Source organism: Girardinichthys multiradiatus, chromosome 11 (genome assembly GCF_021462225.1).
Source record: "Girardinichthys multiradiatus isolate DD_20200921_A chromosome 11, DD_fGirMul_XY1, whole genome shotgun sequence".
Lineage (NCBI taxonomy): Eukaryota > Metazoa > Chordata > Actinopteri > Cyprinodontiformes > Goodeidae > Girardinichthys > Girardinichthys multiradiatus.
Genome location: NC_061804.1, coordinates 6,601,875 through 6,620,056, shown reverse-complemented (window position 1 = coordinate 6,620,056; position 18,182 = coordinate 6,601,875).

Here is an 18,182-nt window from a genome sequence, read left to right as displayed (position 1 = left end):
CTACCTAGATTAGTAACTCAGTTCACTGAGGGACACACATTATATAGATTAATTACACACAAACTGATGTTTTCAAGCCAGTAAAAAATACATTTTAAATTCAGAAATGTGGGCCCAATTTTGTTTTTATCAAAAGGTTATTTTAATCTGAAAAACCAGTTATTGAAATGCTAATTTGACTACTTCTAAAATACCTTTGAGAAGTAATTAAAGTTCATATAGGACTATTAGAAAAAAGACTGAACAATTATAGCCTTTTGGAAGGGCTGAAGGAGATTTGCAAAGTTGCATCTGCCTGAATTAATATTTAGAAATGTTTGGCCATGATGAATAGCCTCGTCTTTGGAGAAAACCAAACACAGCATATCAACCCAGACATTTCAAACAACCTTTAGCATTGTGGCGAAGCGATGATGATATGTGCTTTGTATATCAAAGTAGAGTCAAATGTCAGGTCATCTGTATGGCAGCTTAACTTGACAAGAACTGTGTGATGAACAGAACAATGATTTCATACACAACAGCAAATCTACAACAGAATGACTGAAAAAGAAATAAAATCAAGATGTTGCAATTGTTGAAAGTCCAGACCTCCACCATTTTGAAATGGTTTGATGGGACTTTGAGATAACTTTACATTAGTGAATTCTGCAAAAGAAAAATAAATTAAGAAACTTTGGAAAGAAGAGTCGACCAAAGTTTCTCCACAATTTTGTGAGAGGTAAAGTCAGACATCAAATGGCTATTGAGAGCAATGTCTGCTAAAAGGTAGTTCTACAAACTATTGAATATGGTGTCACATCCTTTATTACTCACCGGATTATTGTTGTGACTTCATTTGTGTTTAATAAATAGAAAACAAACACTAAAGGCAGGGCCCTAAAAGTCTTTAATGGCAGACGGCTATCAAAAATTATTTTCCTTGCGGGAAATAAAAGGGTGGGACAGGATGTCCATAAACATAAATTCAAAAACTGCATTGCAGAAATAAAATGACATCTAAGGTAACACAAAAAACAAAACAGGACAAGGATCTGACTAAGACCAACTTAAAATTTTGGATCTTATATTGACATCTCGATGACTTGAGAACCAGTTCCAGGTGTAGCTTCTAGGAAGAGAAAAAAGCAGAGGGAAATATAGTCATATACTATCAGCAAACAACACAAACTTTGGTAGTATGAAACAGAGTGAGGGAAAGTGGTCATCATGTCCTCCAGCAGCCTAAACCTATCGCAAAGATGAAGAGCATCTGAAAGTTACATCTTTTTGCTTCAAACCCATAACTCATTTCCATTAATTAATGGCCTAATGTTGCTAAAAAGCTTCAAACTCAAAGTTTGAAATACCTTTTAGAATTTTTGTCACGTTATCTATTCTGATATATCAGCTGTAGAAGACATTAGTAACCTTACATATATTTTTGTTATTACACAACCTAATTCAGATTCAGACCGTTTGCTGGGTTTATTATTCAAATTCAATGCTGTCTGTCCAGCACCCACCTCCGCATACATACATACATACAAGTGTAGTTCACACTCCGACCACTAGATGGTGGCAGAGCACTTCTAACAGTATCGTTAGTACGAGGGGCATATGTGTCAACCAACATTTGTGGCATATATGCATCACCTTGGATGTATTCAGACCGGAACATGTACGAAGCTAATTACCATCACATCAGTTTCTGTACTCAACTGCAAAACCCAGCACCTGTCAACAAAAATATCTGAAGACATGAAGAAATATTTCTGCCTTGTGTCTGTGTCAGGGTCCCTACCCATTTTCGAAAAGTCTAAAAAAATATGGAATTTTATTTCTGTATTTTTGTGTCTTTCCTATTTTTCTTATATTTTCCTTTCTTTCCTTCTTCTGTCTACTTCCTTCTCTGTCTCCTTCATTGCGTCTTACATTCTTTCTTTCTGTCCTTCCTTGTGTCTTTACTTAATTTCTTGTTTGATTCCTTATTCATTGCTCATGTCCTGCTTCTCTCTATCTCTTATCCCAATGTTGCATGGTTAGTATTAACACCACTATTAAAATTAAATGTTACACTTCTAATGAGGAAATAGTACAGAATTCATGTTGCATATTGATGCACAATAGTTTAACACAGGGGAATCTGTTAAGGATTCCAGCTAAAATCACAAAATTAATCTAAATAGCACACTGCTATAACAGCATGGAACATGTGCTTGAAATCATTGTGGTTTTGTGTTAGCAATGGTTACTTCCAAAGTAGGAGTCTAACAAGTTTTATATTTGAGACTTTTATGTTGACAGAGCTTATCAACATACCATGAAATTGTCTGTTACTACTTTTATATCATTGTTATGGTAGCATTTAGAGTATATGATAGAAAAAACTGCTGACAGGGTGATGAACAAGATGCAGCTTATTTGTAAGTACTGTGAGAATACTACAACCCATGCTAAAGTTAGCATCTACTTCAGAATTTCCTATCTGCACTAAAATAAAACATTTGATCATCTCCAGTTTAAAACCTAGACTTAGACTTATCAAAGCTGAACTGAGATATTTACACTGAACAGAAATTCTTTAAAACATACTTCGAATTTTTAGAAAAACTTTATTCTATTCGTGAAAACAAACAAATTGGGATGCTTAGTTGTTCTCAAAGTAAGGCTAAAATCTTATCTCATTCTCATGAACTCAATAATGTGTCTCAGTGATCGCAACAATTAGCAAAACCCACTGTTTCTGACTTGAAACTAGAACACACTCAACCCATGTATGATATCATTCGTAGACTTCTGGGCCAAAATAAAAAAGCATAACCAGTGGAAAACATGTTCGGGGCAAAAATAAAATTATTGTCTTTTTTTTCCGGAGCTCAAACAAGGTGCCCCATTGGGGAATGAAAATATCACCTGCTGCATCTAAAAGTCTCCGTCGCTGTGTCCTTCGTCAAGACACCTCACCCGCCTTGCCTGCTGAAGGTGGTCAGTAAGGTGGCGCTGACTGTATGGCAGCCCCACTTCTGTCTGTCTGCCCCGGGGCAACTGTAGTTTCAATGTAGTCTAACACTGTCAGTGTGTGAACGTATGTATGAATGGGTGGATGAGGGATTGTTGTGTTAAGCGCTTCGGGGTCCTCAGGACATGATAAAAGCTCTATACAAGTGGAGGCAATTTTCCAAAGGTGTTTTCCAGGATTAGGGCAGGACCCTCCTATGGAGTGTTCTAAATAATCGTGTTGCTGCTTGTGCACAACTTAGTTAACACAAGCAGCAGGTACATGTGAGTGGCACAAAAAGTGAGGAGAAGCCTTTTAGACAACGTTATTGTGAGAAGTCATACATGAAGCAACATCAAGGAAACCAGTTCTGTCCAGGAAAATACTCAAGGGCAATCTGAATTTCTTAAAAATTGAGAAAAGAAGACTAGTGCAAAAAATATCATATCACATATCTCAAAGATGTCAACAAAGAAATGTTGGCCATGCAACAGTGGAATGTGCTATCTTTAACTTTCAGTTACTGTTCATGTGTACGTAAAGAAATAAATGAGGAATTTATCAGTAGTTTACTAGAGGTGAAGCAGCACTGAACATTTACTTCAGTTACTTCAGTATTGTCCCCTCCAATGTGGACTTCTTTTTTTTTTAAGAACTTGTATTACTGTTAGACATGCTTCACATTTACATTCAACCTCAACACAGAGGAGAGATACAACAAAAGGTATCGAGTGCATGAGGCAAAACAAAAATGTCTTTCAATTCATGCAACTCTCACATATATGCAGAACCTTCACCTAACTCAAAAGTTCGGTTACCCTAATAAAGAAAACTGTAACATGATACACTGGGAGAATATTGATCTGATCTGACCACTTACTTTATAAATTTACCCCTTTCAAAGAAACCAACAGTCACAGAGATAGACTATCAACAAAAAAAATACCTAAAAGCATAAATTAAAGGTTAAAAACAATTTGCATCTTACCAAGTGAAATACAAGTATTTGAACCTCAAGAAAAATGTGAATTAGTACTTGGTGGCAAAACTCTTGTTGGCAGGCACAGAGATCAGACATTTCTTGTAGTTGGTCACTAGGTTTGCACACATCTCAGGAGGAATTTTAGTCCGACCTCTTTAAAGATACTTTCCAAACCTTGAAGGCTTCGAGACTGTTGCTTGGCAACTAGAAGATTCAGCAGATTTAATTTGGGTTTAAGATCTAACGACAAGCTTGATCAACCCAAGACATTCATGTTCTTTTTCTTGAGCCACTCCTTTGTTACCTTGCCTGTATGTTCTGGGTCATTGGAATGCTGGTGGACCCATCTTTCATTGGTGTTCTGAAGGAAACCAGTATGTTTTCATCCAAGATATTGTGGTACAATGCCCTGATTATTGTTCCCTCGTATGGTGAAGTCTTCCTGTACCCTTAACAGAGAAACAGCCCCAAAGCATCGTGTTTCCACCTCCATGTTTAACAGTGTAGATTGTGTTCTTGGGTTCATACTAAGAAATTCCCTTCAAGTTGAAGCCAAAAAGCTATATTTTGGTGACATCTACATTCTCCCAAACATCATCTGAATTATTCAGGTGTTCAACTGCAAACTTTTGACGAACCTGTAAATGTGCCTCCTTGAGAAGGGAGCCTTTGTGTTCACCAAAGAATGGCGAAGCGTGTTACTAGTGGTTTTCTTGGAGACCATGATCTGAGCTTCCTTGAAATTAGAAACAAGCTCCTCTTGCATAATTCTGACCTGATCTCCACCATTTCTCAGAATGATCCTTTCATCATAAGGTGAAACCTTGCATGGAGCTCCATAGCGAGAGCATTTAAGTGTTATCTTGTACTTCTACCATGTTCATATTATTGTGCCAACAGTGGCTTTGTCCTACCAAGCTTCTTGCTTGCTTGTCTTGTATCACATTCCAGCCTTTTGCAATTCTATCTTTGCCCTGATGTCCTTTAACAGCTCTTAGGTTTGTTCATGTTGGTGGAGATGGAGTAGAAGAAAACTATTCTTTGAGGTGTGTTTTGTACACACACTTCATTAATTACTTTCTTAAAGTTTCTTATTTGTCTCATGGGCAACTAATTGGTCTGTGCGAGTAAGAATTTTTGCTGGGGTTAAATACCTATTTCACTTGATCAAATACAGATCAATTTATGTCTAATAAAAAACGCTAGACCATCAATTTCTTTGTAAGAGGTACATTTCCAAATTTAACAGGGGATTAAATAATTAATTCCATGACAGTATATATACTTAACTTGCATAACATTATGACCAGTGACAAAGGAAATAAAAACATTGCTTATCTCTTCATCAGTGCACATGTTAGTGGGCAGGATATATTAGGCAGCAAGTGAACATTTTGTTGTAAAAGCTGAAAGAGTGGTGAACTGACATCGGATCATCGTCAAGGCCACCATTGGATAGATTACACTGAAATGTGATATCATTACAACTATTTCTTTGTAAAAAATACTATTACCATTTACCTTTTGTTACTTTTTAAAATTTTGAAAGAATTTCAACAATTGTGACTGTGGCTGTTAATAACTTTGATATAGACTTGATAAAATATTTGGCCATTTTAATAGGCGGCAAACATCTTTTACATTGCATAGTTGTATTTCTGCCTTTTTTAGATTAATTATTTGAAACGTATTTTGACATTTCCAAGGCTGGAAAGCATTTTGATCTGTCATACCAGTCACATTATGCATTTCTTTCCTTTCCCTCTCAGTCCCTTTCTTGGCTGCAGTCAAAACTGACATCAAAACTGTTAAATAAAGATCACTGGAACCACAAAACCAAAAAAAACCTGTAATTTAATTACAGATTTTCCTCAGTAACTGTAACAAATAGCCATTCTTTTTTTCTGTAATTAAATTATGTATAATTACTTGTAACATGTAACTAATGACTCCCCAGGTCTTTTAAGGGCTCATTCGTGCATGTGGAAAGCTAAGGATAGCTTTAGAGGCTAATGTAGCTCAAACTACTAAAGACATTCCTGCTGGTTCCAATTGACCAGTCGGGATGCCTATGCTGGCACCTGCCCAGCACTTAAAACAATGGACATGTCAGAATCACAGCTGGATCGATGAATAATTGAAGATGACCACCGGGTCTAATAAATCATGTTTTTTTTTACATCACATGGGTGGCTGGGCGCATGTGTGCTGCTTACCTGGGGAACACATGGCACCAGGATATCTTATGAACAGAAGGCAAATCAATGGGAAACCCTGGATCTTTCAATCCATGTGGATGTTACTTTGACAAGCAATGCCTAATGAATCATTGATAATGACCACAGTATTCGTTGATGGCTGTGGCCTCTTTTAGCCAGATAATGTACCCTACCACAAGACAAAAATTACTCAGGAGTAGTTTGAGCAGTACAGCAGTGTTAGGAACATTTTAGGTTTTGAGAATAGTGACTTGGAATTCAAAATCACCGATCTCAAGCAAATCGTGCAATTGTGTAATGTACTGGCAAACAGGTATTCCCCACCTTTCAACTTACAGCTGCTGCTAGCATGTTGGTGCCACATACCACAGCACAGCTTCAAGGGTCTAGTTGAGTCGAAAATAAACCGATAAGGTGTAACTGATCCAATGTAACTTTTTGCCGAGACTGAAGCAAAATGACTCTGGGGATGTAACAGGACACGTTTATGAGTTATGAAAAAAATCAGAGCAAAACCTGCATGTAAGTCACTCTGGGAACAGTTAGTTAGAACACTTTTAAAACTTTTTATGATTAAGTCTCAAATGTGTTGTCCAGCACTTGTTGCATAATGAAAATCTCAAGTGGAAATCAAAAACAATGTGCCATCTTCTCATCAGTGAGAGCTCTCGAGCTGGATCTGAACTATTTAAAAGAAACAAATATCAGAATCAGAATCAGAATCAGAATCAGAAAAGCTTTATTGCCAAATACGTTTTTGGACATACAAGGAATTTGTTTTGGCGTAGTCGGTGCAATACAATACAAATTAAACAATATAAACATATCTACAATATAATATAAATATATGTGCACAGTTTTAAGTGAGTGAGAGTAAGTATAGAGCAGTATAAGATGCAAGAGCAATACAACAGTGCAGGTGATCATTGTGCAAGTATGGCAGTGCAAGTAAAGCAGGAGTCCATGCTGAACGTTAATGTAACGCATAGAGTTGCAGGTTACAGGTGTCCTGTCAGCAAAAACAGGGGGGTGTGGGGGACAGGGAGAGTGTCAGGGTGGTTTCCGGGCTTTGTTAACCAGGCTGGTGGCAGATGGGAAAAAACTGTTCTTGTGGCGTGAGGTTTTGGTCCGGATGGACCGCAGCCTCCTGCCAGAGGGGAGAGTCTCAAAGAGTCTGTGACCGGGGTGGGAGGGATCAGCCAGAATCTTCCCTGCCCACTTCAGGGTCCTGGAGGTGTACAGTTCCTGGAGCGACAGTAGACTGCAGCCAATCACCTTCTCAGCAGACCGAATTACACGCTGCAGCCTGCCCTTATCCTTTGTTGTAGCAGCGGCGTACCAGATGGTGATGGAGGAGGTGAGGATGGACTCAATGATGGCTGTGTAGAAGTGCACCATCATAGTCTTTGGCAGGTTGAATTTCTTCAGCTGCCGCAGGAAGAACATCCTCTGCTGGGCTTTCTTGATGAGGGAGCTGATGTTTGACTCCCACTTGAGATCCTGGGAGATGATGGTTCCCAGGAAGCGGAAAGATTCCACAGTGTCAATTGTGGAGTCACAGAGGGTGATGGGGGCAGGTGGGGCTGGGTTCTGCCTGAAGTCCACAACCATCTCTACTGTCTTTAGAGCGTTGAGCTCAAGGTTGTTCTGGCTGCACCAGTCCAACAGATGGTCCACCTCCCATCTGTACGCAGACTCATCACCATCAGAGATGAGTCCGATCAGGGTGGTGTCGTCCGCAAACTTCAGAAGCTTGACAGACTGGTGACTGGAGGTGCAGCTGTTGGTGTACAGGGAGAAGAGCAGAGGAGAGAGAACACAGCCTTGGGGGGAACCGGTGCTGATGGTCAGGGAGTCAGAGACGTGCTTCCCCAGCCTCACGCGCTGCTTCCTGTCAGACAGGAAGTCAGTGATCCACCTGCAGGTGGAGTCGGGCACACTCAACTGGGAGAACTTCTCCTGTAGCAGAACTGGGACGATGGTGTTGAAGGCAGACCTGAAATCCACAAACAGGATCCTGGCATAGGTTCCTGTGGAGTCCAGGTGCCGGAGGATGAAGTGAAGGGCTAGGTTGACTGCATCATCTACAGACCTGTTGGCTCTGTAGGCAAACTGCAGGGGGTCCAGGAGGGGTTCGGTGATGTCTTTTAGGTGTGAGAGCACAATGCGCTCAAAGGACTTCATCACCACAGAGGTCAGGGCGACGGGTCTGAAGTCATTAAGCCCTGTGGTCCTTGGCTTCTTGGGAACAGGGACGATGGTGGAGGACTTGAAGCAGGCTGGCACATGACATGTCTCCAATGAGGTGTTAAATATGTCTGTGAAGACTGGAGACAACTGATCAGCGCAGTGCTTCAGGCTGGCTGGTGAGACAGAATCCGGACCAGCAGCTTTCCGGGGGTTCTGTCTCCTGAAGAGTTTGTTGACGTCCCTCTCCTGGATGGAAAGAGCCGTCCTCGGCGTGGGAAGGGGGCTGGTGGGGGGGAACTTCAGGGTGGGGGTTGGAGGTGCCAAGGCCCCTCTTGAGGTTGGGGAGGTGGGGGTGGTGGATTGTGGCTGCAGCTGTTGGGGGGCGTCGTGGGGGATGGTTGTAGGACTGTCCCTTTGTCTTTCAAAGCGGCAGTAGAACTCGTTCAGGTCGTTGGCGAGGCGTCGGTCGTTGATGGAGTGGGGGGCTTTCGGCTTGTAGTTGGTGATTTGCTTGAGCCCTTTCCAGACAGATGCAGAGTCGTTGGCTGAGAACTGGTTTTGGAGCTTCTCAGAGTACAGTCGTTTGGCCTCTTTCACTGCCTTGCCAATCTTGTACTTTGCCTCTCTGTATATGTCTTTGTCCCCACTCCTGAAGGCCTCTTCCTTATCCAGTCTTAACCTTCTGAGTTTAGTTTTGAACCAGGGTTTGTCGTTGTTGTAACTCACCCTGGTGCATGATGGTACACAGCTGTCCTCACAGAAGCTGATGTAGGAAGTCACAGCCTCTGTGTACTCGTCCAGACTGTTGGTAGTAGTCCTGAACACATCCCAGTCTGTACAGCCTAAACACGCCTGGAGATTCTCCACAGCATCACTGCCCCACTTCCTTGTCGTCCTCACAACAGGTTTGCAGAGCTTTAGTTTCTGCCTGTATGCAGGAATCAGGTGGACCATGATGTGGTCGGATTGGCCAAGTGCAGCACGTGGGACGGCGTGATAAGCGTCTCTGATGGTGGTGTAACAGTGATCCAGAATGTTGTCTTCTCTGGTCTGGTCTGTTAGCTCTGCAAAAGTATTGATTCATTTTACTGCTTTTGTCTGTCTTCTGAGAATTGTGGTTGCATCAGCCTGTGTTGGTGTGTGTTAGAGTGAGACTTTACATCCATCCTGGAGTTCAAGGCTTTTGTTCACGTTTTTACATCTTCTTTTCTTTGTTTTCCATTTAGTTTTCATGATTACCTAGTGGCATTAAATCAAAGATAGGTGGTATACAATTTAAGTAAAAGTAAACTAAATTTTGAGCATCTCTTTGAAAACAGAAGTTTTGGTTATTTGCTACTCTGGAGAATACAAGTACAACACAATGCTAGGATGTAAAGACATCAGCAATGACCTTACAGAAACATGTATTGCAACCAGCAATTTCTGAATTGTTTGTCTATCATTCTGCAGTAAAGGCTACCACATAGTCGGGTGTACTTTGAACAGCATGGACTCAGGGCGCACTGTCTGCAGTGATTTGAGTTTTCATAGTTGAGCGTACTAATTTCCTACATTCTGGTGACAAATTCCTACATTTACTACACTTTCTGCCACAACGTCATCCCAGAGCTTATTTGCCTTATAGCTTTGGAAAAACAAAAAGAAAAGAAGGTGGCGTTTAGGGCCATTAAACCACACTAGGGACTGAGCCAGGGAAAACACCTGTCAGTGCAGCATGCAGTGACACTATGCTTACTCTTGACCAGTTGCTCAGAGCAGTGAGTCAGATATAAAACAGTTTAATGTGGAGACCGCCCTGCAGTTTATCATTAATATTGTGCTTTGTGCGGACATGTCCAGTGGACGTCCGCTTTGAGTCCGCGTTGAGTCCGCCTCGAGTAAACGCAGATGTCCACAGAGTTAAGTACACCCAACCATGTGGGAGCCTTTAGACAAAATATTCACAAGTGGAAAAAAATTAAGACAGTTGCAAATTTTTCTAGGTGTGGATTTCTGTACATTTTCACCCTAAGAACAGACTATGCAATGCTCAAAGGATTTGCAAAATCCTAAGAGTACAAATTTGATTTTTTCTGCAGTTGATACTGTGATGTATCACTGTATAAGCTGCTATGTCAATGTGTCACTTAAATTTGGTTTTCAATGTAAATAAAATGAAAAAAAAAAATTTACATCGTTCAATTTATTCTGTATAGTATCAACTGACAACATATATAAACTCAGGGCACTTTACAAATGCATTTACATCAGTCTGATTTGATTGCAGTTGTAAAACAATGTGGTCAAATTCAGGTTATTATGAGAGTTGGGAAAAAAAAGTGTTGGTTTCATCAAGGAGAGAAAAAAACTAAACACCAGCTGAACCAGTGGGTACAAAAAACTATGAACAAAACCTGCACGGGGCTGCACGGTGGCGCTGTTGGTAGCACTGTTGCCTTGCAGCAAGAAGGTCCTGGGTTTGGTTCCTGAGCAGGGGTCTTTCTGCATGGAGTTGCATGTTCTCCCCGTGCATGCGTGGGTTCTCACTGGGTACTCTGGCTTCCTCCCACAGACCAAAGACATGCCTGTTAGGTTAATTGGTCTCTCTAAATTGCCCTTAGGTGTATGAATGAGTGTGTACATGGTTGTATGTGTGTTGCCCTGCGATGGACTGGTGATCTGTCCTGGGTGTACCCTGCCTCTCGCCCATAGACTGCTGGAGATAGGCACCAGATCCCCTGCAACCCACTATGGAATAAGCGGTAGAAAATGACTGACTGACTGTTTGTATTTCATGTTTTAAGGTTATATTTTAGTACTGTTCATACAAATGGGATTTTAAATCTACAGGTTTTTTTTTCTAGATAAATAAAGTATAAAAAGATTGAGTCCCACTTTTTAGCATAACCTGTCCTACATAACTATATAACTATATAACTATATATATAACTATATAACTTGTCCAGTGTTATTTTGGCAACAGTTTACGTTCCACCTTCCGCTGTTGCCGACACTGCATGTGATGCCATCAGCTCAGTTGTTGCTAAGCTACAGACACAAAACCCCAATGCTTTTGTGGCAATTTCTGGTGATTTTAACCATGCTTCACTCTCTGCTACACTTCCAACGTTTCAACAGTTTGTCAGCTGCTCTACCAGAGAAAACAAAACATTGGATTTGTTTTATGCAAATGTCAAGGACTCATACATCTCTACAGCAAGACCTCCTCTAGGCAAATCAGATCACAATCTTGTTTTTCTCTGCTCGAAATATAAGCCATTTGTTCAGAGGCAACCTGTAATAAAGAGGACTGTGAGAAAATTGTCACAGGAAGCTGAAGAAGCTCTGCAAGGTTGCTTTGAGGCTACAGACTGGGACTGTGCCAGCCACATGGAGAGGACATCAATGCCACGACTGAGTGTGTAACCGACTATATAAACGTCTGTGTGGATAACATCATCCCCACCAGAACCATGAGATGCTTCCCCAATAACAAACCTTGGATCACCAGTGACCTGAAGGACCTGCTTAACAAGAAAAAAAGGGCCTTCAGAGAGGGAGACAGAGAATTATTGAGGAGTTTACAGAAGCAACTTAAAGTCAAGATAAGAGACAGCAAGGAGGTGTACAAGAAGAAGCTGGAAAGCAAGCTCCAGCAAAACAATATCAGAGATGTGTGGACAGGGATGAAGAAGATCACAGGCTTCAAGCAGAAGAATGATCAGACCGATGGAGGTCTGGACAGAGCCAATGAACTGAACACATTCTTCAATAGGTTCAGTTCAGAAACAAGCTTTGCATCCTCCTCTCCTGCTCACAGCCAAACAGACATTCCACCTTCCTTTGACCCACCGGACCCACAGCTGTCCAGTAACACCTCACATTTTTTATCTTCCACCTCAGCCCTAGACCCTTCTGCTTCTACATGTTTGCCTTCAACCATATCAGAAGATGCTGATACTTCCTTTGCCTCCCCCTTCCACCTGTGTGTCTCAAGAAGTCAGGTGAAGAGACAACTGGAGAGACTGAATAGGAATAAGGCTGCAGGTCCAGATCATGTCAGCCCTAGAGTCCTGAAGGCCTGTACAGAGCAGCTCTGTGGGATTCTGCAACACCTCTTCAACCTTAGCCAGGCCCAGAAGAAGGTTCCGGTGTTGTGGAAGACCTCCTGTCTTGTTCTGGTATCAAAGAAAACTCACCCATCAGTCCTCAATGACTATAGACCTGTTTCCCTGACATCTCACTTCATGAAGGTCCTAGAGAGACTCCCGTTGGCCCACCTGAGTAAGCAAACAGTAAACCATCAGGACCCCATGAGTTTGCTTATCGGAGTTGAAGATGCCATCATACACCTGCTTCAACAAACCCACTGTCATCTGGACAAAGCCAGTAGCACTGTGGGGATCATGTTCTTTGATTTCTCCAGTGCATTTAATACAATCCAACCTGATTTGCTTTGTCAGAAACTCCAGAAGACTCAGGTGGAGGCCTCAACAATCTCCTGGATCAAAGACTACCTGACAAACAGACCACAGTTTGTGAGACTGAAGAGTTGTGAGTCTAACCAGGTAGTCAGCAGCACAGGAGCACCACAGGGGACTGTACTCTCACCATTCCTTTTCACTCTGTACACCTCAGACTTCCAGTACAAAACAGACTCCTGTCATCTGCAGAAATACTCGGATGATTCTGCAGTTGAGGGGTGGATCAGAGATGGACAAGAAGCTGAGTACAGGAAGGTGGTGGACCGCTTTGTGGCATGGTGTGGAAACAATCATCTCATTTTGAACGTGACTAAAACAAAGGAGATGATTGTAGATTTTAAGAGAAACAGGAATAAGTCAAAAACTATTTCTATCATGGGAGAAGAAGTGGAGGTGGTGGAGGAGTATAAATACCTCGGTGTTCACCTGGACAACAGACTAGAGTGGAGATGCAACTGTGAAGCCATCTACAAGAAGGGACAGAGCAGACTGTACTTCTTGAGGAAGCTTAGGTCCTTTGGTGTTTGCAGCAAGATGCTGCATATCTTCTATAAGTCTGTTGTGGAAAGTGTGATCTCTTCTGCCATCATCTGCTGGGGAAGCATCATCAGAGCCAGGGACTTAAAAAAGCTCAACAAGCTGATAAAAAAGGCTGGCTCTGTTCTGGGGACTCCTCTGGAACCTCTGGAGATCATTGTGGAAAGACGGATTCTTCATAAAATGAAGAACATTATGGAGAACCCTGAGCATCCTCTTCATGAGACTGTCCTACAACAACAGAGTGTCTTCAGTCAGAGGCGTCTTCAGATCTGCTGTAAGACGGAGCGCTACAGGAGATCCTTCCAGCCCACAGCCATCAGCATCTACAACAGCTCTTTGAGGAAACCTTCATAATGAACTACAACAACATTTAATTTCCCTTTGGGATTAATAAAGTATTTTTGAATTGAATTTGAATTGAATATCAAACCAGTATAGGTAATTAACAAAGGGCCCATGTTATAATCCACAGACTACCTCACGTGAGTCCATTTTAAGCTCAATGCCTACTCTTATGGGCCCCATTCATAAATGTTAGCTAGAAAAAAGTAATTCTTATACTGATTAAGTTTACTGAGCTCTAAACTGCTCTGTCAGATGGCAACAATGACTTTGTGATTAGTCAAAACTGGGAGTGAACCCAGTTCTTTGTATTGTCCCTAACTGTTAAAATTGCATGCTGTTCATGCAATAAAAGTAAGCATCATCAACCTAAGTAGTTACAACTGTTTTCTGTACAAATACTTTCTGTTGTACTGGAGCACTACTTTTTGTAAAAATGGATGAATCACCTGTTAATCCCTGTTTACAAGAATTTGTGGCTTTAAAACAACACTATCCAGACTCAAAGCCTTTAGAAATGTATTAGCACAGCTAGCACATGAGCCACATTTTCACAATCAGTGGCTTTTGTTTATCTGATTTGTGTGGGACCATCAAGACATTGTCTGCCAGAAAGGACTGATGCTAACTAATTACTCATCAGAGGGAGCTCGATGCCACAGTGAATGCCGGTAATAGGTTTCAGCTCGACAGATAATCATTGGTCTGCCACTGAGGGAATATCAGCATGCTAACTGGATGCTCCATTTGGATGTTCTGCAAACTACCATGATTTTTTCCTTTTTTTGTGCAACCTCTTTCAAATCCACTCTAAACCCGTGATACAAACAGGAGAATTTTAAAGCAGGATGGTGCTCAATCAACATAAATCCCCTGCACGCTCAGAGGTTGTAGGGTTCATCCATAATTCATGTTGAAAGACACTGAACAGACTGACTTGTCACAACTGAGGCCGATACAGACGAGAGAAATGAGAGAAGACTGAGCTGTTATTTGGCTGAGTCCTGACCAGGAATAGAAAAAGGAAGGGTTTTTACATCCAAACATCGAGTTTGTTTGGTTCAGGATTCTGATCTTCAAACTTGGTGACCCTCACCTGAGTGCATATGTTTATTTTGTTAAATATATCATTTTCATGATTCTAAGATTAGAGTTGAGTAGAATTTAGAGACAATGAATCCAACACTTCACTAACTTCAACATGTATTCAGTGGGCATTTCGATATCTGGTTGGGCACTAGAGTCAGTTAAAGTAGCCTAATAAAAGAGGTTCGGTTTCAGTAAAGAATGCTCCAGGATGTCCAAGAGTGTCCTGTAAGCACCACGACCATCTCATCTAGAGGAGTCGTATGAAAAAACTTGTTGCCAACTAGTGAAGTGCTTGCAGCAGGTTTGCAGTAATACATGTGCACACACGGCGAGATAAAATACATGTGCTCAGAATGGTTGATTTACCTGTTAGCCACACCTTGTCTGTCAAATTCTGGCTCAAACAAGTAAGACTGAAGGAATAGCAACTCAAACTCTCATTCAGTCTGATGTCCATCCAATACTTTGTTTTTGTTACTTGAGTTGTATTCTATAGGGAAAAATCCTGCACGAAGTCAAAATGCTAGACGTGAAGATGCACCAAAAACCTTTTACTGAAATCCAGCCATGTCCACAGATAGACACCAAGTGGTGTTCAGGCACCTGTCTTTTCTAGTCGAGCCCAATTTCTCTCTTCACTCATCAATACTAAAAAAATATTATTCCATCAATTGCCCTCAAAGGTGCTGACATTTTATGGAAATTGTTTTGAGTTTTTATTTTAATTTTTCATCCACCTGATCAGCAAGCACAAGCCACTGCCTTGACCCTCCTCCTCAGTGCTGAGCGCCAGGCTGAACATCTGCAGCCACCACACTCCTCCTCTGACCATTAGCATCAGACAGACAGGTGACATCATTGTTTGTGAAATCCCCAATGTTGTTTGGTGCAAACTTAGCCACAATACTTGTTTTCAGCTATGCTGTTGCTTCTGCCTCGACGTTTCCTCAAAAAAAGATTGAGGGGGTATGGGGGGGACATTTCATACATAGAGCATCCACGCATACAGCAGTCATATAGCCGACATGTTTTGTAGCCTTTCCAGCTGTTCACTGACATTTTGTCAGGTTTATTGATATGAGAGGGGGAGCGATACAGACAGACAGACAGACACACAAGACAGACAGATAATTGAAAGACAAATTAGACCAGTTAACTAGCTTTGTTTCATTTAATATCTTAAATATTTTGATGTCAAAGCCTGACAAAAAAAAGAAAAAGTCTGACCACAAACATTTTGCTGAGGAATGTCAAGTAACTCTCACAATGAAGTTTTGGAAATAGAAACAAACATACAATATTTTATAATTACAGCATCATGGGCAAAACTTTGTTCTATTTAGGGAAAGTCGGCTTTCGTCAAGGAGTTCTTTTTTGAGAAGTAATTTTGCTAGGAAATTAATATTACAAACTGATGAACGTGGAAGGACACATATAATGCTCTATTATATAAAGCAGAACAAAAAAATTTAAAAGAAGTAGCAAGATGTTATTTAGCTGTCTATTATTTAGCTGTTTATTTTATTTTATGGTTGTCCTGAAGAAGTGTGATTTTCATCTTCAATGCAATTTAATGATTTTCATCTCTAAACTGCATACAGTTACTGCATTTAATCATAGGTTCGAATTTATTAATATTAATTGATACTCGTCGTCGTCTTTTGCTTGGCCTCGGACTTGGAGGGGCTGATCTTCAACCCAGCCGCTTCACACTCGGCTGCAAACCGCCCGAGTGCATGCTAGAGGGGGCCAGCAGGACCACGTCATCTGCAGAAAGAAGAGACAAAATCCTCTGGTCTCCAAACCAGACCCCCTCCGGCCCTTGGCTGCGCCTAGAAATCCTGTAAATAAAAGTTAAGAACAGGACCGGTGACAAAGGGCGGCCCTGCCAGAGTCCAACATGCACCGGGAACAGGTCCGAATTATGCGGACCCCACTCCTGCTCCACCTGTACAGAGACAGGATGGTCCCTAATAAAGGGCCCCCAACTCCGTACTCCTGGAGCACCCCCAACAGGGCACCACGAGAGACACAGTTGAATGCCTTTTCCAGGTCCACAAAACACATGTGGACCAGTTGGGCAAACTCCCATGAAACCTCGAGTACCCTGCAGAGGGTGTAGAGCTGGTCCAGTGTTCCACGGCCGGGATGAAAACCACACTGCTCCTCCTGAAGCCAAGGTTCGACTATCGGCTGGACTCTCCTCTCCAATACCCTGGCAAAGGCCTTACCAGGGAGGCTTAGGAGTGCAATCCCCCTATAGTTGGAACACGCCCTCCAGTCACCCTTCTTATGAAGGTGGACCACCACCCCAGTTTGCCAGTCCAGAGGCACTGTACCCGACAGCCACGCAATGTTGAAGAGTTGTGTCAACCATGACAGTCCCACAACATCCAGAGACGTTTAAACCACCTCAGTGACTTCAGCCTGGGTGATAAAAGAGTCCAACCCAGAGTCCCCACCCTGTGCTTCCACCAGGGAATGTGTGACGGTAGGATTGAGGAGACCCTTGAAGTACTCCTTCCATCGCTCGATAATGTTCCCAGTCGAAGACATCAGCTCCCCGCCCTCACTGTAAACAGTGTTGGCGAAGCATTGCTTTTTTGCCTCTGCCACCGCCCGGGCTGCGGTACGCTTGGCCTCATGGTACCTGTCAGGCGCCTCAGGAATTCCACAAGACAACCACAGTTGATAGGACTCCTTCTTCAGCTTGACAGCATCTCTTACTGACGGTGTCCACCACTGGGTTCAGGGATTGCCGCAGCGACAGGAACCGCAGACCCTACGGCCACAGCTACGGGCAGCAGCATCGACAATGGATGCGGAGAACATGGTCCACTCGGACTCAATGTCTCCAACCTTCCCCGGAATCTGGTCAAAGCTCTCCCGGAGGTGGGAGTTGAATACATCCCTGGCTGAGGGCTCCGCCAGACGTTCCAAGCAGACCCTCACTATGCGCTTATGTTACATGCTTTTACACACACTACTGAAATGCTCGCATACACAGTACTGAAACACTACATGCTCTTATATACAATACTGAAATGCTCTCATACACACTACTTAAAACACTCCATGCTCTTACACACACTACTGAAATACTCTTAAACACACTACAGAAATGTTACATGCTCTTACACACTCTACTGAAATGCTCTTACACACTACTGAACTACTCTTATACACACTACTGAAATACTCCCATAGATACTTCTGAAATGCTCTTGCACGCACTACTGAAATACTATCATACATACTACAGAAATGTTACATGCTCTTACACACACTACTGAAATACTCTTACACACTACTGAAATACTCCCATACATACTTCTGAAATGCTCTTACACGCACTACTGAAATACTCTCATACA